This window comes from Chelonoidis abingdonii, chromosome 5 (assembly GCF_003597395.2).
Source record: "Chelonoidis abingdonii isolate Lonesome George chromosome 5, CheloAbing_2.0, whole genome shotgun sequence".
Lineage (NCBI taxonomy): Eukaryota > Metazoa > Chordata > Testudines > Testudinidae > Chelonoidis > Chelonoidis abingdonii.
Genome location: NC_133773.1, coordinates 31,144,412 through 31,169,513, shown reverse-complemented (window position 1 = coordinate 31,169,513; position 25,102 = coordinate 31,144,412). Strand labels below are relative to the sequence as shown.

The 25,102-nt window shown below is 41.2% G+C and overlaps 1 long non-coding RNA gene across 2 annotated transcripts in view; it reads right to left on the bottom strand.

The window, feature by feature from the left end:
- LOC142046925 (uncharacterized) overlaps window positions 1-25,102 on the bottom strand; it is a 236,374-nt gene that overhangs the window by 198,542 nt on the left and 12,730 nt on the right. The window contains exons 3-4 of one of the 2 annotated variants that reach the window (XR_012656026.1): window positions 21,050-21,415; window positions 20,047-20,116 (exon numbers count right to left, since the gene is read on the bottom strand). This is a non-coding gene — a long non-coding RNA (uncharacterized LOC142046925). Of the gene's footprint in view, window positions 1-20,046; window positions 20,117-21,049; window positions 21,926-25,102 lie in introns of those variants that run through there. The other variant, XR_012656025.1, reaches the window with a different exon arrangement.

The window sequence follows — 25,102 nt, the reverse complement described above, 5'->3', positions numbered from 1 at the left end:
AGGAGACAAGATACCTTCAAATCTCGGTGGAGGGAAACCTTTGTTTGTGCTTTCTGGGTTTTTTCTTTGTTCTCTCTGGGTTCTGAGAGGGACCAAACATATAAGCAGATATCTCCAAGTTTCTGAAACAGCCTCTTCTGTTCAATTTAGTAAGTACCAGTTAGAAAGGCAGTTTAGTCTTTTGATTGTTTTCTTTATTTGCAAATGTGTATTTTTTGCTGAAAGATTGTATCTCTGTTGCAGCTTGTATTTGGTGCTGGAGGAGGATTCTCCGGGGGGGGGGTGTCTAGTAAGCTGAAAAAAGACCCTGTCACATTTTCCATCATTGATTTTATAGAGACAACTTTTACTTTTTTCTTTTATTAAAAGCTTCTTCTTTCTTTTTGGAGAACCTGATTGATTTTGGTTAATCTTGTTGTGAAGACCCAAGGGGAGGGGAGTTCTGCACTCACGGAGGGAATTGGTGAGGCAGGAAGAAGGAGAGAAGGGGGGAGGAAAAGCCTGATTTCTCTCTGTGTTAAGATTACTGTCCCTCTCTCAGGGAGAGTCTGGGAGGGGGAGAGAAGGAGGGGAAAAGGTGAATTTCCTCTCTGTTTTAAGATTCAAGGAGTTGAATCACAGCGATCTCCTAGTGTAACCCAGGGGGAGGATCTGGGAGGAAGAGAAGAGGGGAATGATTTATTTCCCTTTGTTTTGAGACCCAAGGGGCTTTGGGTCTTGGGATCCCCAAGGAAGGGTTTGGAGGCCAGAAAGTGCCCCCAAAACACTATATTTTTGGGTGGTGGCAGCTCTACCATTTCTAAGCTAGTAATTAAGCTTGGGGGATTCATGCTGGTTCCCCATCTTTTGGACACTAAGGTTCAGAGTGGGAGTTCATACCATGACAGCATAAATAAATATTCTAATAGCATGTTCATCACCAAAAGATAGGTTGTTAATCCCCAAATAGCACATTTTGTAAAATGTATGTATTTTTGTTTGTCTAGGGCATTTTTCACTATCGTAAATGACAAACAATTGTATGCACCCTCCCCAGATTTTGTCCCATTTTACCTTATTTTAAGTCAGTTCACAGATGATAGTAGAATAAGAATCAATTATTTGCCCCCTGTAGTTATACCAAGAGGCATTTTTAGACCCCTGAAAGGACTGATATCTAAAGATCATATTTTGTACAGACATAATTAAAAAAGAAAACAGACTGAATTACCAAATGCATCACATTTAACAAATGCCCATGAACTTTAAGAGTAGCTTGTTGTTGTGCAATACATCAGTTATATTACATACAGCATGTTTAAGAACATTAAGTTACTCCTGTGTACCTTCTTTGTTTATATAATAAAGCATATAATTAACTTTCGCCATGAAAAATTCTCATTTGATTCTATGCTATTATTTGCAAACACAACTGAGACAGTTAATTATATTATACAAAAACACAAACAACAGGATTTGGAATTATTGGTACTGACCCTTCCTTTCTGATTGTATTTCAAATACAAAATTAGTTTTTACACAGAAGATACATATGTAAACAACAGCACCCTTTATGATGCTGATGTTCTACTAAAAACCCTTTTTCACTTCACAAAAGGGTAGTTTTAGCCTCCAACAAAGCGGCTGAAAGGAACGCTACCAAGTAGTAAATGTCCCCCTGCTGAGTCTATGAAAAGTGTATGTTCCCATCATGAAGCAGCCTTGCAAAAATCACATGGAGGGAATGCAAGTGCTCAAGCCATTGTATATTCTGTATGATCTCAAGTGGAGAAAAACATCTGTCCATTTGCCATGAAAGGACCCCCTTGACCCACATGAGCCCCTCTTCCCAGGCTTTGAACTGATGGCTGTCTGTCACAAAAAGTCCCTCTCAAGCCACTTTTGCTCAAAGGTTTCATAGGGTTTAGACTGAGGTGACCAATCATGGCCTAACAAAAAGATTAGTGTGTCTGGACACAATGCAACGCAGAGATGTGAGTAACCCCCTTTGTAATGTCCTGCAACACAGTGTAAAGAACACTGAATGCAGTCAAAGAGAGAGTATGCTTAGGCGCCTGAAAGAAGATGATTTGAGGGGAAATCTGTCTTCAGCTGGAAACAAGTGTTCTTTAATACCATCATGAATTTTCCCAACGAGTCTGAATAATCATGGATTCATTACTCCCTATCCCAGAGCTATTATTAGTAATTGACTATGTTAAACAGACACAGTTCAGCTTCAAGTGTGATTGATGGGAGGATAATATACTGCGTCCCTGCTACATGGGGTCAGTCTTAGAAGCCAAGCATTTTGTATGTCATAGCGACATCAGTGTGGTAAGAATGCATTTATAATAATGTCCAACGGAATGCAACTCTACCTCAGGCATAGGAAGCTAGTATGTTTATATTGGGTATTAAGACCAGCAGACAGCTATAAGTCCCATCAGAATTTGGGGCTTCAAGAGATGTGAACACAGTTCAAAATAGAACGACTCTCTGGCACTTTGAGTAACATTCCCAGCACAAGGGGAGGTAGCAGAAGCCCTGTATCCACAAAAGGCTGGAAAGCAGTATCTCCACAAGCCCTGTATATGGCATGGTGTGTAGCTGCGCTGTCCCAGGCTGAGAGACATGATTCCTTCCTCTGACCCCCTTCCTCCAGGGGATAGTACTTTGCTACTGTTCATCCCCAGAGCAAATCATCTCTCCCCATTCCTGTGCCAGCTTAACTCGACTGGATACCACCCTCTGTCAGCAGGATGGAACCATGGCCACACTCATTCCTCGCAAAGCCACTTGTTGGAGAAGTAGTGGGCACATAAATCCTTGCTTAACTACACATGGCACATGAGTGGGAGAGGTGGCTTACTCCCCCTTTTTTTCCTCCATAGGTACATAGCCCAGATCCTCAAAGGTATTTAGGCTCCTAACTTCCATGGAAGTTACCTTTGAGGACATGGGCCTATGTCCCTATTAATCATAGACTTTAAGGTCAGAAGGGACCATTATGATCATCTAGTCTGACCTCCTGCACAATGCAGGCCACAGAATCTCACCCACCCACTCCTGTATCAAACCTGTATCTGAACCACTGAAGTCTTCAAATCATGGTTAAAAGACGTCAAGGTGCAGAGAATCTTCCAGCAAATGACCAGTGCCCCACGCTGCAGAGGAAGGCAAAAAAAAAACCCAGGGCATCTGCCAATCTGCCCTGGAGAAAAACTCCTTCCTGACCCCAGATATGACGATCAGTTAAACCCCGAGCATGTGAGCAAGACTCACCAGCCAGACACCCAGGAAATAATTCTCTGTAGTAACAAATCCCACCTCATCTAACATCCCATCACAAGCCATTCAGCATATTTAATGCTAGTAGTCAAAGATGAATTAATTGTCAAAATTAGACTATCCCATCATACCATCCCCTCCATAAACTTATCAAGCTTAGTCTTGAAGCCAGATATATCTTTTGCCCCCACTACTCCCTTTGGAAGGCTGTTCAGAACTTCATTCTGATGGCTAGAAACCTTTGTCTAATTTCAAGTCTAAACTTCCAGATAGTCAGTTTATATCCATTTGTTCTTGTGTCCACATTGGTCCGGAGAGTAAATGATTCCTGTCCCTCCCTGGTATTTATTCCTCTGATATATTTATAGAGAGCAATCATATCTCCCTTCAGCCTTCTTTTAGTTAGGCTAAACAAGCCAAGCTCTTTGAGTCTCCTTTCATAAAACAGGGTTTTCCATTCCTCAGATCATCCTAATAGCAGTTCTCTGAACCTGTTCCAGTTTGAATTCATCCTTCTTAAACATGGGAAACCAGAACTGCACACAGTATTCCAGATGAGGTCTCACCAGTGCCTTGTATAATGGTATTAACAGCTCCTTATCTCAACTGGAAATACCTCACCTGATGCATCCCAAGACTGCATTAGCTTTTTTCATGGCCATATCACATAGGATGACTATGAGCTGCCAGTGATCAACCAATACTCCAAGGTCCTTCTCCTCCATTTACTTCCAACTGATGTCTCCTCATCTTATAACAATAGTTCTTGTTATTAATCCCTAAATGCATAACCTTGCACTTTCACTACTAAATTTCATCCTATTACTATGACTCCAGTTTACAAGGTCATCCAGATCTTCCTGTAGGATATCCCGGTCCATTTCTGTATTAGCAATACCTCCCAGCTTTGTGTCATTTGCAGACTTTATTAGCGCATTCCCAGTTTTTGTGCCAAGGTCAGTAATAAAAAGATGAAGTATGACTGGTTCCAAAACTGATCCTTGAGGAACTCCGCTAGTAACCTCCCTCCAGCCTGACAGTTCACCTTTCAGTATGACCTGTTGTAGTCTCCCCTTCAACCAGTTCCATATCCACCTTTCAATTTTCATATTGCATTGAGGTCAGTGGTAATTGGGACAAAATACAACATGGTTTTACAAAAGATAGAAGGAGATCAGGTTGGTTTGGCACGATCTTTGACAAGGTAACAGATTTTTTAGACAAAGGAAACGCAGGGATCTAGTTTACCTCAATTTCAGTAAGGCATTTGATACAGTTCCAAATGGGGAATTATTAGCTAAATTGGAAAAGATGAGGATCAATATGAAAATTGAAAGGTGGATAAGGAACTGGTTAAAGGGGAGACTACAACAGGTCATTATATTAAAGACAGGTTTGTTTGTTTTTGCAAGATTCTCCAAGTGATGCATGTATGTCTCATGGGAAAACACAACTTCAGAAACTGTGACTAAGTGAAGTGTCACCTTTCCTTGCTCACCTCTGGACACCTCTTGTCCCTGATGGAACCCCAAGGAGACCCATTTTTCCCCACTTCATTTTGCCCCACTCTCAAAGCCCTGTGTTGCAGCCATAGTCACAGTATGGAGACGACAATACATAGGTCCCAGGTTTCAAGATGCTAACTCCAACTCTCCTTTCCCAGATGTTCAGAGGACAAGATATAGGAAGGGTTGCTAGAGAGACCGAGAATGCCTGTGGGGCGGGTTCCTTACTCAGGATTCGATGGCTTGGTTAAGCCTCAAATTGTGTATTACTCATCTTTTTCTTATATTACCCTGGCTTGATTTGTGTTTACAAAAGCTGTCTTCTGCCTGTTCTGTTCAGTCATGTCACCTGTCACAGTGAGATTCCCTTCACAGCCTATCAGCTCACCAGGCTCTCTAACCATCCAGCCTGGTTTCTGTTGAAGCAATCCCTTCTCTAATGGAGGAACAGGCTTCCCCCAGAGCACTCCAGCCTGCCTGCAACCCACAAATGGAACGTGTTAACAATGAACACAGAGACCTGCAAAAGGTAGCTTGTTAAACACTGCTTGAGCAAAGAAAGGGAGGGAACATCTGAGTTTGTTGATTAGTGATTTTTTGGAGCTCTGTATTGGAGGCTGGGGAACGGGTGAAATGGTACTTGAAGTTCAAGCAACCATCTGACCTGAGTCGAAAGGACATAGAAAAAAAAAATGAAACAACCAATTTGAGGGGGCAGGGAGGGAGAACATTAAAAAAGCTGGTCAGGTAAAGATCAGTAAAGATCATAAAGGCCCACATGTATACACTTTTTTTTCCCAAATCCCAGAATTGATGCTTTGAACAAATCTGCAGGTTTAGAAGGATTTTCTAGCAACTAAATTCAGTCATTTGAAAATAACCAATACTCAAAGGCCCTGCATACTTTGAACACAAAAGTGGGAATACACAGTCCTGTAATATCCATGAATACATCTAACAATTTCCACTGTCCCAATAGCATCTGAGTACTAATAGAATTATTATAGTGTTATGAAACTAATCTTGTACCTTTCCACGTGCAAACAAGTGATGATTTTGGTGCTTCGACTAAGGATTGAAAAGGATATCGGTTATATCCATTTTACCGTAGGTAGTTCTTTTCCCATCACAAAATGTTTGTAGTATTCAAGCTAAAAATAGGCTTTGGGGGCTGGTTATAAGATGTCTAAAATGACATCTAAACAGACCAGAGTCTGCTTTTATGTAAACGGATATAAACCCAGTGTAACTCTTCAATTGAAAGGCATGAGGCTAGTCATATGTGTGAAGTTATATGGGGGCACATGAACTTAATTATTTTCTCTCTATTAAAATTCTGTTGTAAAGCTAGTGCCAAAATTATTTTTTGTAAAAGTGAAGTTCTTATTAGCACAAATGTATTGAAACCTATCATCAGTCTAATTCCTGGGCTTTTACTAATATTAGCATGAGACCTTATTTTGCTGTTTGAATAAGTTGAACGTGCCGATATCCATCTGGGTTAACCAGTGAATAATGTTCTTTAGTGTATTTTGTTTTATTATAAATTTGTTTATGAATTTGTTTCTTAAATAATCTTCCAGAGCAGAAATTATAAAAAAGCTTTCTAGAAAGAAACAAAATACAGATATGAAACCACAAAATTTCTTTAGAACACTGCAAGCAAGAATGACTGTCATAAACAGACAGTTAAGAGTTAATGCATCTTTTACCTGTAAAAGGTTAAGAAGTTCACCTAGCCTAGCTGACATCTGACCAGAGGAACCAATGGAGAACAAGACGTTTCAAAAGGAAGGAGGTAAATTTCCTTTGTTTAGTCAGTTTCGTTTTGACCAGAGTGGGAAAGCTCCAGAATTCAGCCTCTTATTAAGTAGTGAATATTAGTGAAGGAAATAGATAGGTTTATGTTTATTTCTTTGTAACCTGTCTTGTGCAATTAGAGGAATAGTCAAATTGGATATTTGGGGTTTTTTTTTGTGTAACTAAGTTTTGCCCAGGGGAACATCCTCTGTGTTTGGAATCTGTTGTTTGTGGGAGTAGCTGGTATGCTAATCTCTCCCAGAGGTTTTTTCTTTTACCTTTCTTTTCTTTAATTAAAAGCCTTTTTTTTTTTTATTATTCCTGATTGATTTTTCCTTGTTTTAAGATCCAAGGGAGTTGGATCTGGATCCACCAGGAGTTGGTGGGAGAAAGGAGGGGGGATGGTTAATTTCTCCTTGTTTTAAAATCCAAGGGGTTTGGATCTGTGTTCACCAGGGAACTGGTGAAGTCTCTCAAGGCTACCCAGGGAAGGAAAGTAGTGCTTGCGAGTGGTGGCAGTCAGACCAGATCTAAGCTGGTAACTGAGCTTAGAGCTTCTCGTGCAGGTCCCCCACATCTGTACCCTAAAGTTCAGAGTGGGGAAGGAACCTTGACACTAACCAAGCACTGTAAATACATTTTATCTGTTGAAATATTTAAATCCAATTATCACATGCGGAAAAAAAAAAACCTCCTCCCATTAAATTTATATTAATCTCAGTCTAAAAAAGGTGATACATGTCTATTTCTTCTTTGTTAACGTTCCATGGTGAATTTCGTGTTGATTTTTCAGTACAATAACCTTCTAAAAATAAATAATTTTCTAAACAAGAAATATGACACTAGCAGTTGGACTGATGCCATCTTATTCCCTATAGAAGACCACGTGGAACCTTTTAGATTGCACCTGGGATCCAAATGGTTATAATTTAGAAGAAAACATAATGGTTTCCTCCCAAAAGGTTACGTTGATTATAAATCAATCCACTTGAAATCACCTTTTATATGTGATGGTTCAGTAAACTTCAGGAATAACAAAGAGTGCATAATACAAGATCTCATTGCAATATTCTTTAAAAACTGTGCAAAGAATTGACAATGGTGGTGCTTTTAAGAATTCTAGCTGATCTTAGGAATCAAAAAGAAACAATGCTGATATGTGGCCTATTCACAAAGAGTTGCTGGAAGACCACAGCAAAGGAGAGAGGAATGAATTTTACCAAAGAAAAGATCCACCCTCCCCAAACAGTAAATTATTAATAATTTAGCAGAATAAAAGTAATCATTTGCATTTATATAGCACATTTTCACCTGAAGATCTCAAAACACTTTAGAAATATTGGTAATTTTTATTATAGATAAGATTTCATCAGGGAGGTCATGGATTCCTTGACTTTAGGACGTCTGCAAGTTCTTCAGCTTCAGCCCTGGGTAGCAGGGCTCAGGGAAGGACTGCCACTTCCACTCCCAACTCACCTCAGTGGGCCACCCAAACTGTGGGTCAGTGTCAATACTTCCGTATTACATTGTAATACTTTATTGTTAAATTGATGCACATTTTTGTTGCCATGATCATACCATGATTTTGTACATTTTTATCATGATGGTTCAGTACATTTTTCCTAATTTTACCATGACAAAGTTTTATCCATAATTATCATCATCCTCCCCATATTATTGATGGTCAAACTGAGGCACTGAAAGAGTAAGTGACTTCCCTAAACTCACAAGGAAGCCAGTGTCATATTAGAATATAGGACCGATACTTCCAAGTCCTTTGCTCCCACTACTAGATAAACCACGGTACCTCCTTTGATCATTTACTCCCTTGAACTTCTTGAGAAAAACTGAGCTTTACAGAACACTCCCTTCCCCAGTTTATTGTAAAAATGAACCAGGGATACCTATTTTATTATAAAATTATTTTATTGACTTTCTAAGATGATCTAGAGTCTATGGCAAAAGTAAAAAAAAACATCTTATGTACACTAAACCAACTCAAAGATAAAACCTAGTGATTTTGCTCTTGCTTTAATTATCTTGGTGCTTAGTTTATTTTTGGAAGTATTTGTTCTTCTTGAAGAGGAACTATAACAGTTTATATGAAGCCTCTTACCGGCTGCTCCAAAGTGCAGGATGAAGGCTCACTTTACGGCAGGGGTCTCAAACACGTGGTCCGCGAGGTTATTTTCTGCTGCCCAAGAGCTCCTCGCAGCCTCCCCACCCTCCCCCAGCATTTACCTAAAGCGGGTCTTGCTCGGCACGCACGGGGTGCAGGGCAGGATCCCTGCCTGCCCTGCCCCCGGTGCTGCTCCGGGAAACGGAAAAAACGTGGGGGAAGAGAGGCTCAGGGGTGTGTGTTGCTGTTGCTTCAGGCACAGCCCCCAGCAGCTCCCATTGGCCACGGTTCCCCATTCCCAGCCAATGGGAGATGCTGGGGGTGGTGCGTGAAGCAACAGCAAACGTGCACCCCTGTGCCCCTATTCCCCCATGTTCAAGCCGCTTCCCGGAACAGAGTGGCGGGGGGGCAGGGCAGGGATGCAGGGAGCCTGCCCTGCCCCTGGCATGCGCTTGGCCAGCACCCACCCCCCGATCCCCTCCTGCAGTCAAACCCCCTGCCCTAAGCCTCTTGCCGCACCCCGACCCCCTCCTACACCCCAAACCACTGCCCTGAGCCCCCTGCTGCACCCCGACCCCCTGCTGTACCCTGCACCCTGAACCCCTGCCCTGAGCCCACTGGTGCACCCCGCACTCATCCTGCACCCCAACCCCCTTCCCTGAGCTGCCTGCCACACCCTGCATCTGACCCCCTGCCACATCCCTCTTGCACCCCAATCCACTGCTATGAGCCACTTCATCTCCATATTCAGAAATGCTTCCAGGGTCACACAAGCATTGCCGGTACAGTTACAATAGCACCAGCTCTACACAAGAATTGTCAATGGCTCTGCAAACACTGGTTCACTTCTGAGGACCTCCAAAATATGGAACAATATTTCCAGAAATTGAGGCTCAAACCTAGGGTGACCAGATGTCCTGTTTTTAAAGAGACAGTCCCACTTTGGGGGACTTTTTCTTATATAGGTGCCTATTAGCCCTCACTCCCGTCCCGTTTTTTCACAGTTTCTATCTGGTCACTCTACTCAAACCAAACCCTGGAAAAATAATAGTAAGCGCATTTTAGCTTGATAATAAGTGTCAGAAACACTGAAAGTAGATTTCTGTGGTAAAAATGTGCAACACAATTACACTCTAATGTATCTCGGAATGAAATTTGACCGCACCCTCTCCTTCCATGATCATCTTGAGAAGGTAGCTGTAAAGATAAAAACAAGAGCCAAGATAATCCAGAAACTAGCAGGTACAACCTGGGGCATCAGTATCAGTGTTGTGAACGTATAGCACTGTTATATTCAGTAGCTGAATATTGTGCACCAGTATGGAGCAGATGCAACCACACACAACTTGCGAATACCCAGCTAAATACAGTTATGTGGTGCATCACAGGACTCCAACACCATGGCTACCTGTCCTATCTAACGTTGCTCCCCCACTGATATACCAAACTGCTGCAACATTCCACGAAGCTCAGCAAATCCAGGAAAACAGATGTCTTCCTGTTCACAAAGGCCTTGACAACGCTGCCTCCTTCTCCCCTGCAACATCTTAAGTCCTGCAAGCCTTTCTGGGAACATTCGTTTAGCCTCATGCAATCAGACTATGATCAGAAAGAGGCTTGGAAAGAAGATTGGGCTAAACAAGACTTAAAAAAAAAAAAAGCACCTGGTGCCAGATCCCACACAGAAAGTTCCTGGGTTTGATCTTCCAAGGTCATCCTGGTCAACTCTGAACTGAAGTCGAACCAACCATGGTAGATGCGGATATCTAATGCACAAATGGGAAATCAAGGGCTCCCCGGTGTGCAAGTGTGGATCTCCAGGGCAGACCATCTATCAAGGTTTCTTTCCCTACTCTGAACTTTAGGGTACAGATGTGGGGACCTGCATGGACACTTTCAGACTACTTTCTTGTACAAGTGCCACCAGACAATTCCTACTTTCACTTAAATCAGTAATACTATTTAAGGCCAGATTCTGATAATAGTATGACACTCTTACATATGCCAAGTAGCATCTTACTCCACAAGTAGTCTCACTGAAGACAACTCATGGAGTAAGGCATTAGTTAACATGAGTAAGGGTATACAGACTTAAGTGCTTTGCTGAATATGATGACAGCATCCTCTGGCAAAGAGTTCCACAGGTTGACTGCATTGTATTACAAGTCAACATACTGAATTTTTTACAGACATACTAATTTTTTTAAAAAAGATTCCTAACAATTGGGAAATAGTTAATATCTAAGCAAAAAAAAGTGTCCTGCTACCAGGGGCACTGGAACAAGTTTGATAGTGGGGGTCCTGGTGATAGAAACCTTTGAAACCATATATTTGGTGTTTGTTATTACTACTTCAAACGAGGGGGTGCGGCAGCCCCCCCGGCTGCAGCACCACTGCCTGCTACGGCTAAAGAACCCATGAAAAGTGAGAGCCTGGATGTACGTCTGGTCCCTCTTAGTCCCAAGAGCGAAGAACGAACAAACAAAAAGCACAAACAAAGACTTCCCTCTACCAAGATTTAAAAGTATCTTGTCCCCCTATTGGTCCTCTGGTCAGGTGTCAGCCACGTTTACTGAGCTTCTTAACTCTTTACAGGTAAAAGAGACATTAACCCTTAACTATCTGTTTATGACACCATCGAACATATCACTACCTACTGCCCAATTTATAAATATGAAGAAGGCATTACTGCAATAAATTCTGCTGCTCTTGATGTAGCCATTTGGCTCAATCAACATCCGATGAAATCATAGTTACTGCTCTACACCAGCCATACGAAAAAAGATGAGACTTCAAAACATGCCGTATTCTTGTAAATAGGAACTGCAGATACATCATGCAGCCATCAGCTGTATAACAGGTCTTCCTACAACAGGCTGGCACAGATTCTTGGGCATAAAGCATCCACTGAGCCTTCCATGGAACTGACAGCACTGGAGCATCTTCTGGTGTGATGCTGGAAGGGCAAGAGTTGAATGAGGCCAGCCTGCAGAGATCAACCAGTGGGCAGCATAGGGACTTTCCAACATACTTATAGTCATCTTTATCATAATGATTTCACTCTCTTGTATGTGTGCACATGGGACACAGGCTGGAGAACAGAGAACACTGGGCCAAGAGCTTAGAGAGACTATCCTTTCTGTCCCCTTTGTGAGGGAGCACAGAAGAAAGGGGAAGATAAGTGCTCACATTCTGTGGTAACAGGTTTGGTATAAGAACTTAAATAGAATAAAAGGTGTAAGCATAACCTGTACTAGAAGAGTGTAGGTCTTTGCTGCCTTCTAGTGATGCATCCTTTATCCTGAAGGTAAGAGGTTACTATAGATGTCACTAATGCAGTTACCCATGTGGTTCTAGTCATAGAGACTTTTGATTTTAGCACTGAAGGTCCTGCATTAAAACCCCACTAATGACCCAAGAGAGGTGTTGATACACAAGTAGCCATACACCAAATAGAACCTGCACTATGCCCTACTGGCACAATGAGCACTACAGAATCTGGCCTTCAGTCTATACTTGCTGCCTATATTTGTACATGATCTAATAAAACTTACACCTCTGCAATGCTTAGTTACCTTTCCAGTCACCAAGATATATGGTAACATTCTGCCCTCCTATGTGGGCACAACTGTCCATCGCTCTGATGGGAGTCACATCTCTCAGAGCAGATTTTGCCCTTGGCAACTAAAAGCATCCTTCTGGTTTTCAAAACTACTTTCCTCCTCCTTCATTTTATAAGATCTTCTTTTAAAAGCAGTTTTCTGCTGAACACATCAATCAATATGGTCCAAAATATCACTAAATACACTAGCAGAAATGAATAATGTTTCCCTGGGTCATGGAAAAAAAATGCCACTTAGGAGCTAAACCTTTAAAATATACTTGCGGATTTGGTGTGACCTGTTTTCCTCTATGTTGCTATATATAGAGAAGAAGAGAAAGAATAAATGGAACTATGGTTAAAAATAGTGTAACTTGCAAATGGCAGAGCAGCCAAGGGCCACGAGTGATGCAGGTGAAGATAATCTGCTTATTCTCTGCCCTCTTCTTCCTGTGCTTTTTAGTTATTGCATTTGTACCACTGGCCCCTATAACTGTAATGCACAATGACACCTCAGTATCTCAGAGGTGGGGGGGGCAATTTTATGAAGCTACAGATTTCACTTCCTATGTAAAAGCAAATGAAAAGGGAGCACTTGAGAGTCAGTCTGTCATAACATCCTCTTGAGACCAAAGACTGAAGAAGTAACTGGGTATGAGGCGTTGGCCATAATTCGATAGCATAAATCAAATATTTGCAGCCCACAGTAAATAGTAGGGCAGACCACTCTGATTATACGTAGGATTCCCCAACAACTCCAGGCTGTCCACTGCCTTCCCTCCAAGACTACCTTGCCATGGTCTGGCTCTCAGCCTACTCTGGGCACATACCCATTACACAACAACATGAAAAACTGCACAGAGGGACTTACTGATGCTTTGAGAATTTACACTGAATTTTGTATGATGAGAAGAAAATATGCCCCTCAGAACAGCTGTTCTCTGGTCCTTTCCAGTTTCTTTAGCTGACTATGTTCCTCAGCTGAGCTTGTGCATCATGGCCACGGAGAGGCTGAAGGAGGCTACTCAACAGGATGCAGATACGCCTTTCTCCCCTGCATGGCCCAATTCAACACTTCCACAGAGCATTTGAGTTTTTGTTCCATTTCAGATTGCACGGCAGAGGGGAGCACATGGGCCAAAGGTCAGCTTCTCCAAAATGGGATCCCTGCGTTTCTTTCCCAGAGACCCTCTGTACACTAGCATTCCTTAAAGGGCTGTAACTAGTGCTATGTGTAATTGAGGTGTGCGTGTTAAAAATAAAATAAATTGTTCAAAAAGCTCAATAACCTGAACAGAGAAATTCTATTATTCTACCTACAAAGACATTTAGAGAATTGCTATGGTCAGCCAAGCTGTCTTCCAAAGCTAGTTGGTTATTACAGTATTGAGCATAATAGCAAGTCACTGAAGTGTTCAATCCTGCAGTTAGCTTGGCTGGCTGCAGCAAGTTAATTTAGAAGGGAATCAGAAAGAGCACTGCTGCATCCTATAGTAATTCCACTATTTTAGCATCATAGTCAGTAGAATGTAGCACCAGTCAGTTCAATGTACCAACATTTAACTGGAGAAAAGCTCAGTAGAACTTCGACTAAACCAAACTGAACATATCCAAGCTTTAAAGACCTCAGGTGGGAAAGAAGCATATCATTATAAACAGAAGATTCAATTCTGTTTTTCATACAAAGTATAATACAAGGGTCAAATAATTAAATAGCTATTCAGGCCTTTTTTGGAAGCTGAAGTTAAATATTTTTCTAAAAACTTGTTTGACAAAGCAGAACAAGTCCAGTAAGATGCAATCCAAGACTTTAAAAGGACCTTATTAATAAAACATATGGGACCAAATTACCATTTGGTGCAATACCACTGAAGTCAGAGTTACACAGGATATGAATTTAGTGCATAGTGTTGTCAACCATCCTTCCTTTAATCATCCTTATGTTTCATTCATCATATTGTACACATTCCCCCCACAGCGAAGAGATTTGAAAGGTCACATCTTAGCCAATAAAATCATTTGTGTGTACTATGGGGAAAGACAGTAACCTTAAGCAGTCATTCAAAAGTGACAAAAGATTACTCAGAAGGTTGCATACTATTGCACATTCCGAGGAACTGAAATCAAAGAATCAGTGAAAGTATGAAAGAGGAAATAAAAGCATTGTCAGAAAAAACTAACTATATCATCCCTACTTTCCTTCAGGATTCTCCAAACCTGCAAACATTAATTCGTCTTTCCTTGTTTTTACTTCTTTAGTTTCTGTAGGACTACTTCACTGTGGTCGTAATAAAGACTACATACCCTGCTGATATCAATTTCTGGCTTCTTTTTATCTCTGAAAGTGGATTTCTCCCCTATTCTTTCAGTCTCATTACTTGTAATACTACAGGAAACAACCTTAATGGAACACTGACAATTAGAAATGTGCTGCTGTTCCGCCTGTACTGTATATCCCACTTCAGTTGCTGGCACTGTACCTTAAGACAGACCCTATCTTTTTCGGAGAACAAAAATAGCACTGGTATGGAAAGAAAATACATTGGTTTCATGCACCCATACCAATATCACAATAAATCTGATGCATATGTTATATAAGAACGTTAGTATCTGTAAAGTACAATTCTTTCACAGTAAGAACTATAAATTATAAACAGAGTTGGACAAACTGGAACTGTACATCCCTGAAAAATCTGGCCTACAACTGAGCATGCTTACATACAACAGCACCGGAGCAAAGTTGATAGCCTGACTGTAGCAAATAGCACAGTGAACTGGGAGGCACTTCTAATGCCAAACCATGGAGATCTCTGACACTGGGATGAAGAATCAAGGTGACATGATTGCAGAAACAGCACAAAATAGCTGATGGCAGAAGAGTGAAGAAAGAGGAGCTTGAGAATTATGATGGTGTCCAGAGACTAGAAATGATTTCAAGCTACAGGTATCTGAACACACAGGACAAAGGTGGGAAAATGTGAGAAAATGAGGGGAAAAAACAACAAAAGAACATAAAAAAAATAATAATACCTTCTCATGCAAAAGAGGGAAAGGAAAAAAGCAAAACTAAACTAAACTTTGGTTTGGCCGCTGGAGATACTGTCAGCTACCCAGGGATTCAAGTAATTGAACTTAGCTAAAGGTTCCAGAAAAACAGAATAATGAAAAATAAACAATCATTTTATAGTTAAGCTATAAATACACATAATGCAAGTGCTGTATACAATAGAAATTAGATATGGAAAAGACCTCTTATGTTACCACATAGTCAAATCTAGCACTTACAAGGATGTATGACACATTTCACATAAAAAAAATTCCTATTTATCTTGATTTTTATGTTTTCTTATGTTCATTTACTGTTAATGATTACATTATAACCATACTACTTGCCGCAGTTTGATTTTTTAAAAATCAGACAGGTTAAAAATATTCAGGCTAAAAATAGCAAGATCAATTTTGGAAAAGCTGATGTTTCACCATGAAAGAAAAACTGTACCTGCCTCAGAAATGGGTGTACCACACTTGCATTTTGAAGGATAATAAGATATTTTTAAAACGCTATAGGAACATTAAACAACTGCATGGAATTTCATCCACTATGTTATATAAAAGCTGTTTGTAACGTTGCTATGTTTAGCCATCACATATTGAGCTGAAGTACCCAGCTAAGACTGACTCATCCTGTGTTTTCATATTTTTCAGCTTCCCTTCAATCTACCAGTAGCTCTCAGAAAGTGGAGGTTAACCATAAAAAATTTTTTCTCCCACAGACACTTTTAGCGTTTTAATTCAGTGTTATTCTTGTGTCAGACTACTTTCTTGTACAAGTGCCACCAGACAATTCCTACTTTCACTTAAATCAGTAATACTATTTAAGGCCAGATTCTGATAATAGTATGACACTCTTACATATGCCAAGTAGCATCTTACTCCACAAGTAGTCTCACTGAAGACAACTCATGGAGTAAGGCATTAGTTAACATGAGTAAGGGTATACAGACTTAAGTGCTTTGCTGAATATGATGACAGCATCCTCTGGCAAAGAGTTCCACAGGTTGACTGCATTGTATTACAAGTCAACATACTGAATTTTTTACAGACATACTAATTTTTTTAAAAAAGATTCCTAACAATTGGGAAATAGTTAATATCTAAGCAAAAAAAAGTGTCCTGCTACCAGGGGCACTGGAACAAGTTTGATAGTGGGGGTCCTGGTGATAGAAACCTTTGAAACCATATATTTGGTGTTTGTTATTACTACTTCAAACGAGGGGGTGCGGCAGCCCCCCCGGCTGCAGCACCACTGCCTGCTACGGCTAAAGAACCCATGAAAAGTAAATTATGTAATGTTTAGAGACCCAGTTTGTTTCCCAGTCTCCTGGGTAGAGGGCATCTTGCCAGAATTTACTGTAGTGCTAGTTGCAAGTGTAGGGTTAAACTGGCTCACTCATTATGTCTGAGGTAGTTAAAGAGGAATGTTAGTATGCATTTAGATTTCAAACTTTATTGTTCCAATCTGTGAGGGGAAGGAATGCCTACTACTGTCATTTGAAAATTCTGTAAACATTATTGAATTTACCTGTTTTCAGTACCTGGTTTTAGCCCCACATAATTGAAATCAAAACATTAATGTCCCTGATGTTAAACAAGCTTTTCATTGTGTATCTTTTTACTAATAAAAAAAGGATAATTAGAAAAACATGTTTAGCATAACTGTCCAGATTTTAGAAGAGAAAACAAAGCACTATTTATTCTAGCAAGAAGATTAAGCCCCTCATTTGGCTAAAAGGATCCACACAAATATGGCCTTTCAAATTATGCAAGTTGAGAATCTGGCTTCACTCAGTTTTCAAGCTATTCAAAATCCATTTTCCTTTGAACGTGCGAGTTCCTACCACAGACAACCACAAGGAGATGAACAACTCAAGCTAATGGGATCTACACCAGTTGCAGAAGTTTAACAAGTCAGAGATCAGATTCTCACCTCTTTTCTCTGCAGATTGAATTTCCCTCTCTCGCTTTGATAAAGGATGATATAACCTACTTTTAAATAATCTTCATTTCTCTTTGAGACGCAGAATGCTGGAAGGCTATCTTGGTGGCCTCTTGGCAGCTGTCTTGCTCCTAGAGTATTGGTGTCAAAGGCTCACCTCTGCATGTTCTGTGAAGTTCTCCTTAAAATCAGATCTAATGTTCATATTATATATATACATATATATCTTTACTACTATGTAGACCTAGTTAGGAATTGAGGGAACTAAGCAGAACAGCAAAAGTGGGATTGTGCAGTCGTGGTAAAGACACTATTTACTCTTCTGAATCAGGATTAGGCTTTGCAGATGCCAAGCCACAGAAGCCCACTGAGTTTCCATGATTCCATTCCTGCTAAGCCAAACACTTCCCTGAATAGAGAGCTTCAAGTTTGTAATGGAAATGTTATATATATAATTTTCCCCAAAGAAAGCCCTTCATGGAGAGTTAAAGACCAATCCTAACTGAAAATTAGTCAATTATTTTAAAGATTTTACTTTAAAAAGACATTTCAGTATATGTGAAAAGTATATTGCCTGCCTGGGTGAAGAAATATTTCTTTATACATAGAACAAATACCACATGGGCAACAGCAGTACACTACTCTCCCCCACTTTACCACTCTGTAGAAGGAGAAGCACCTTCTACAGTTGCTAAGGCACAGTTGTTTTGCTTTTGTGTCTATTCAGTCCTTGTCCTCTGTGCTCAGACTGCCAAAACAATGTCATTTTGATGTGGACAACCATCCACTGGGAATTTAGATGAGAGCATCAAATCATTTTAAATAGTCCAAAATGTAGCCATCACATGGTGCTAACTTTGAATCACTATAAACCAGCCTCGAAACTGAAATGGTTACAAAGAAGTGAAAAGCTCTGTAACTTATTTCTAATTCTCTGACCAGCTAGTCCTCTTTGTAAAATAATTTTTGCCAGTTTACATTAATTATCCTAATCTGATAGATCTACATTACCCAACATGAAACATGTTTCCGAACATATTGTATTTTGACTTATGCCATCTGATTTATGCTGTGCCTTCTAGTGAGGATCGTTGGAAATATTCTAGTGCTTGCAATCTGTTTGATACAATATAATGGAATGTATTGCATAAAAATAAAGCACATTCAGGTAAAAACTGGTATTATGTGGAGCTCTAGTGGTAGTAAGGAAGTAAAGCAGTACATAACACCAAATGAGACAATGGCAGAGGATATCCTGAGCCTGAAAATAGAATAGTTGGAAAATGACAAGATTAATTTAAAAGAGAGAAAACTGTTTGATGCTTCAGGGTCATGGAATACAACTCTGTGTATAAGCATAACACTGTTCTTTAGTGCTAAATCTTGAACTTCATCAATCTTTCTATAGTTAGGCATTAGGAATATCAAATCCAGGCTGTATGCCCGACTCATTTTTTTTTGGTTGATAAAATTACTATTGTTTTCCACACTACACCTCCCAATTTGATAATATTTCTTACTGAAACTAGTCCTATTCCAACATTCATATGCCCCGTTTCATGCTAGTTGCTAAGATTTCTATATAGGATAGTAAAAAAAAAAAAAAAAGTACTATCATTGCATTATCAGCAAAATACTATACCAACTGTCACAGGGAGTTTCATCCCTGAGGCTCAATAATCCCCTGAATTCAATGAGTTTGTCATGAGTTAATCCCTTGACTAGAAGAGCTCCTTCCTTAAAAACCTACTTTGCAGTCTCACATCCTACTGACATACAAATAGTTTATAAAAAACACATGTCAAATATTGACTCATTATATTCTCTCTCTATGCATGTCAACATCTCCATCTTTTAAATAAAGAGCCATTTTTCTCAACACAATACATCTAGAGCATACTGTACTCCATGGTGCCCCATCATACACAATGTGTGTCAGTGATCCTACAGCACCTACTGAACACCAGCATTATCTTTGTAATTTCTGAGAAGTCAACATGGTCTGTTGTATATATCAACAGAAGTCTAATAAATCAAATAAAATTAATCTTCAGCAGTTACCTAAAAAAAAAAATAGCACCAGACCACAAGTACTAGAGAACACAACACAGAAAAGGACCATAAAACTTTTGTTAGGGTCCACAAGCAACCAAATTCAACTCTGAAATCCTTATTCAGACAACACTCCCACTGAAATTCTTGGGAGTACTGCCTGAGTAAGGATGTCAGGATTGGGTCCACGTGCCTTAAAAGAATATACAGTATGAGACAGTCACTTTCTAAAATACCATATTATCCATGATGAAGAAAAAAATAAATAGATAACTAAAAAATTCATAGGTACACTAGGGCAGATTTAAAAGGAACTCTAAAGTTATTTTTAATCTGTTTAAAGCTATATGTACTTAATATATTGCATTCTCCTTTTCAAAAAAAGCCAGAGGCATATAGAAAATATATATTTCTTCTCATTAAGCTAACGCATAGGTTTGATTACACTTTTTAAGTATCCACTGGCCTAATTTTATTTTCATTAATATTTTTTTCTAATCTTATGCCACCCCACGATGGAAACAGGGTAACATTTGGGGCTTTATCCTCTCTCTCTCAAAGGCTCAGTTGTTTATTAAAAGCTGTGTCCCCCATGTTATATTTAATATTTGTTGTTATTACATGTATGTCTGACAAACAAAATAAAAAAAAAAGTCAAAATCCTCTGACTCCAAGGAAACATTTCAAAGTTGTTCCTGTTTACCTGCTGGGCAGTTGCACTCTGGAGGCGCTTCTCTTGCTATTCTTATTTTTGCCAAATGTTCGTGGGATTTCTGTAGGGGAGAGGGGGAACATTAGCCAACTTGGTAAGCATTAGCTCACTCCATTACAGCCAGGAATATAGACTTGCATGTGTTAAACTATGATTTACAACTATTTGAAAGACTGCAATAACTAATGATGACTTCTTTACTTGGACTTGATCCAAACTGTATCAGTGACCTAAACACCCCAACCACAACTTGAGCATTTTTCTCTCTCTCTCTCTCTCTCTCTCTCACACACACACACAACTGAGTTTCTACCCATCGCAGCTTCACATGTGTGGTATTATATCTCCATACAAACTACCTCTTCCCCCACACGTAGCATCTAGTACATACGGATTAAATGTAGAAACCTGGGTTCCTCGGGTGAGAGAAGAGTCAATAATAACATTATACTCAAAGGTTAACTACTCTATCAGGGTAATTTCAGATTCTGCTGTCAAACGGGCTAGAGAGATCCTTATGACAGCCCTCTGAAACCCACACCTTACTTTAATAGCCACATCCAAGGACTTCTTTTCAAGCCTTAACTGTAGATACTCTTGTATCTAACCCGTCCCAAGTAAAGCATTTATTGGGATCAATAATATTCAACAAAGGGGCTTCCCGTAATCTCCATTGGATCATATTATTTTTTAAACACGGGCAAGAGTCCCTGTCTCTTGAGTTCTCCCTCTAGTCTGCCACACACACAGTTGGCAATTTCACTTTGCTGCAAGTGCCCAATGTTTCTTTCTAGCCTTTCCAGGAATGGTCTCCCTCACTCATCTACCCCCACCCCAACCCCTACTTTCATTTCCAGCATAAATCCCGGGGAACAGGTTTGCTCACATCCCTGAAGCAGAAACTCATATTGGAAATGGCTAATTAAAGGTCCTGCAGAGAACATCCCAGTCCTACCCATGTCCAGACCCACAGACAACACCAAGTCTTCCACACCTGAGCTAGAAGTCGCTCCACTTTTTCTTGCATCATTGAATTTAGCTGATCCAAGGAGAAGCCGGGCAGCAGCTGGTAAGAAGCAGCAGCAGCAGAGAAATCCCCTTGGGCGCTCTCGATGGCAGAGACCCTCGCGTGCAGATCACTGGTCTTCACCCCCAGATACACACAGGAGGCTACAGCCACCACTGACAGGAAAGCAGCCAGCAGTGAAGTGGAGGGCAGAGTCCAGCTAGGACAGCAGCGCTGTCCCCCAAGGCAGCTCGGCTCCCCGTTGCCATCCTGTCTTTTGGCTTTTTGGCTTTTCCCCAACATGCTTTTCCACCCTGTAGATGCAGCAGTTTTTCCTCCCGATACTGGGGGCAACTAGTTTACAGAGGCAAAAAAATAAAAAACAGCTGAAAAAATAAAGCAAAAGCCCAAAAATGGGTTACACGCGTTTAATGCGAGGAGAGAGCACGCAGCAGAGCCTTCATTGCCAACCTCACCAGGGCACCCCGGGAAGGATCAAAAACCAACCATCCAGCGGGAGAGAAGGCGAGACCTCAAAAAACCAGCCGGACAAAACCAAAGCAGCAGGGTGGGTTTTGCAGTGTTTCACACCCCCGACCCGCCTGGAGAAAAACCTTTGCGAAGTATCCCAAGTGTGGCGCCTGCAAACGCCTGCCACTTGTCAGCGAGATTTCAGGTGCACGGGGAGGAGATGGGGCGGTAGAGGGGCGCCCTCCCGGAGATGGAGCGGGCGGACTTGTTGCTTCCCCTTCTCCCCTCCACCTGGCTCGCCCCCTGAGAGGAGGTTCAGTTCAAGAGCCACGGCACGGCGAGAGGGAACCCAGCAAGTGGCTGCGGCCCCGCGGCTCCCCAACCCCTCGTCTGCCGGCGGGCGGGCGGGCGGGCGAGCCCTGAATATCCCTCACGCTGTATGTGTGTCAGTAGCACAGCGCAGCAGCTGCGGCGGCTTCCCCTCTCCGGCTCTTCCCTGCGAATTGGCCACAGCTCCCGCTGCACGCCGTCTCCGAGCCCCCGACAGAACCTCCCGGCCCTCATTAACATAATTTATTCACCTAGGCCAAGGGGAGGTCGCTCAGCCCCTCACCCAGCCGGCAGACTAGGGCTTCGGCTTCGCATAATTTATGCAGAATCCCGGACCGCTCACCCAAAGCTGGTTGGCTGCGCCCGACCGTTTATTAGACTAACGGACTCGGACGGGCCACTTGCGGGGGGGAGGGGAGGGAGGAAATGGGGTAGGGGCAGCTCCAAGCGGGGCACAATGGAGCACCCGATCCTGCTTCAGGCTCCTGCCCCCCGCTGCGGGGGGACCGGGGGGAAGGCTCTGGAGCTCGGCCCAAAAGAACCTGGTAGCAGTTTATGTGAGTGACACTAGAACTCTGCGTTGTCCGTGTGGATAGGTGGAGGGTGTGTGGCTTAAGGACAGGACTTGGCTTTGTCCCTGATTCTGCCCCAAACTCCCTGTGAAATCGTGGGCAATAGCACTACTTTCTGATACTCAGCATTTTTCCCTCCACAGACCTCTAAGTATAAAGCATCATTACCTGAGGAAACTGAGGCACCCAACCATTATGTGACTTGCCCCTGGTCCCATAGCCATGCAGACTGGTCTGCACTGCAATAAATCACCAGTGGCTGGCCCATGGCAGCTGACTAATGCTAGCAGGACTACAAAACTGCAGTGTAGATGTTGCTGCTCAGACTGGAGCTGAGGCTGTGGGACCTGCCAGGGATCCCAAGACAGCTGAGCCCAGCAAGCCCTAGACAGCTGACACAGGCCAGCTGCGGTATTTTATTGCAGTGTAGACATACCCTCCATGGCCAAATGAGGAACAGAACTAGGTTTTCCAATATCATGCCCCATCAAGTAACCGCTCTCTGAGTCACTCAGTTTCCCTATCTGTAAAACAGGAGAGAGAATACTTACATACTTTTACAGGGGATGAATAAGAGGGTGTTATGATACATAATTCATTAATATATGTAGAATTTCACGGTAGAAATGGCAACTGAATAATACTAAAGTGGATGCATGACACTTTTTAAGAATGAAAAGGACAATTGTGTGTACAATTAAGTTGCTATTTGCAAAATGTGTGCACTCAGACTCTACTCAATATGCTTTTTTTCAAGGTGCTTCTTTTTTTCCAAATTCCGTATCACTTGAGAGGTTGTTACTTCTTCCCCTACTCTATGCTTGTGTAGTCATTTTAGCTATTGATTTTTTGTTTTGTTTTTCCTGTGTTTTTTCTTCTCTGCTCTTGCACACACACTAATGAATTTCCATTATTCCTGTTTTGTGTGACTAGAAAACAAGCATTAACATGTACTGAATTGCCACATGACCTAGTGAGTAGTTGAGTTTTTGTGCTCCCTCTTTCTCTATATCTCTTTCCTGCTAACACTGTATTGACCTTTGGGTTTTGTTTCCCATTTTAGCCTCATCACAATGTAGTTGAGAGAGTTGCTGCTGACTAAAACTAATGCTTAGCACTTATAGCACTTTTCATACTCGGCAAACTTTTCGAACACTAAAGGGCCTGATAGTAGAGTCCTTATTCACCTTGGTGAGCACATACGGAAATATTCTCAGAAAAGACAATGCAAGTACTCACATGAGAAAGTGCTCACAGTACTCAGTAAGGACTCCATAATCTGATTTCAAATAGATTAGCAGAGTTGGTCAGACAATACAGAAAGTGATTTGTAAATATTTTCACAAACAAAAGCAGCAAGTTCAGGAGAGGGTTGTTTTATTTTAGTAATCTTTCATTGTTTAGGAATATTCAGACAGGGACTGCTATCAGGAAAACATTTGCAAATCCCAACAGATTTGTCCATTCTAGCATAAACAATTATTTGGCTGAAAATTTGTAGCAGAAGTGTATTATTCATAGTTACCCATTTGCTATTTGTCATTTGTTGTTGTTTTTTTCCTTTAAAGTTTTGAGTTCCCAGTCAGGGAGCAAAACTAATCCCATGTAAGTCTAGGTGATCAGTCACTCACTATAAATAATGAACTGTTGAACAGTTTACAACCCCCCCCAATAAGTCAAAATAACACAATCTGTTCAGTCAGTCAACACAGATGTTTAACGAATACTTTCTTAGGCTTAGTTCAAACACTAATTGCTAGCAGTGAAGAGCTAAATTTGCAACAAACATCATTTGCAATGCATAACCTGACCATGTGAAACAATCTTCACAACACTCCTCCCCATGGTAAGGGAGCATTATTATCTCCATTTTACAGCTGGGAATACTAAGGCAGAGAGAAGTTAAGTGTCTTGATTAAGGCCACTGAGGAAGCCACTATTAAAGCCAAGATTATTCCTGTGCCTCTAAACAGTATTCTGCTATATTTTAAACTATATCAAGAGTAAGTACCACTTCACACAGAGTAAGATGAAATTCTCCCTTGAGGTCCATGGTGGAAATGGCAGTTTATTTCCATTTCAGTGCAAAAACAGCCTCTCTCTAGATCCTTCCATGCCCCAAGCAGGGGTTAACATTAGCCATAAATCACATCTGACTTGGTACAATATGAAAAGGGACTACTGTTTGGTTAAAGAGGTGTGTTTGTGCATCTCTGCTCCATATCCTACCATCCTGAATTTGGATTAAATTAGGGTAATGCACACAATATTCCATGCCAGCATGAACTAATTAGTACAGAACTGCAACCTTAGATGTGAAACCACTAGTCACATCTGTACATCTACATACATTATAAAGTATCAGAGGGATAGCCGTGTTAGTCTGGATCTGTAAAAGCAGCAAAGAATCCTGTGGCACCTTATAGACTAACAGACGTTTTGGAGACGTTTTGGAGATGTCATCAATGTAGAGTAGGTAGAAAAGGGACGTGAGTGGATGAGAGCTGAGGAAGCGTTGTTCCAGGTCGGCCATAAAAATATTGGCATATTGTGGGGCCATGCAGGTGCCCATAGCGGTGCCACTGATCTGGAGATACATATTGTCATCAAATTTGAAATAGTTGTGTGTGAGGATAAAGGCACAGAGCTCAGCAGCCAGTTGTGCTGT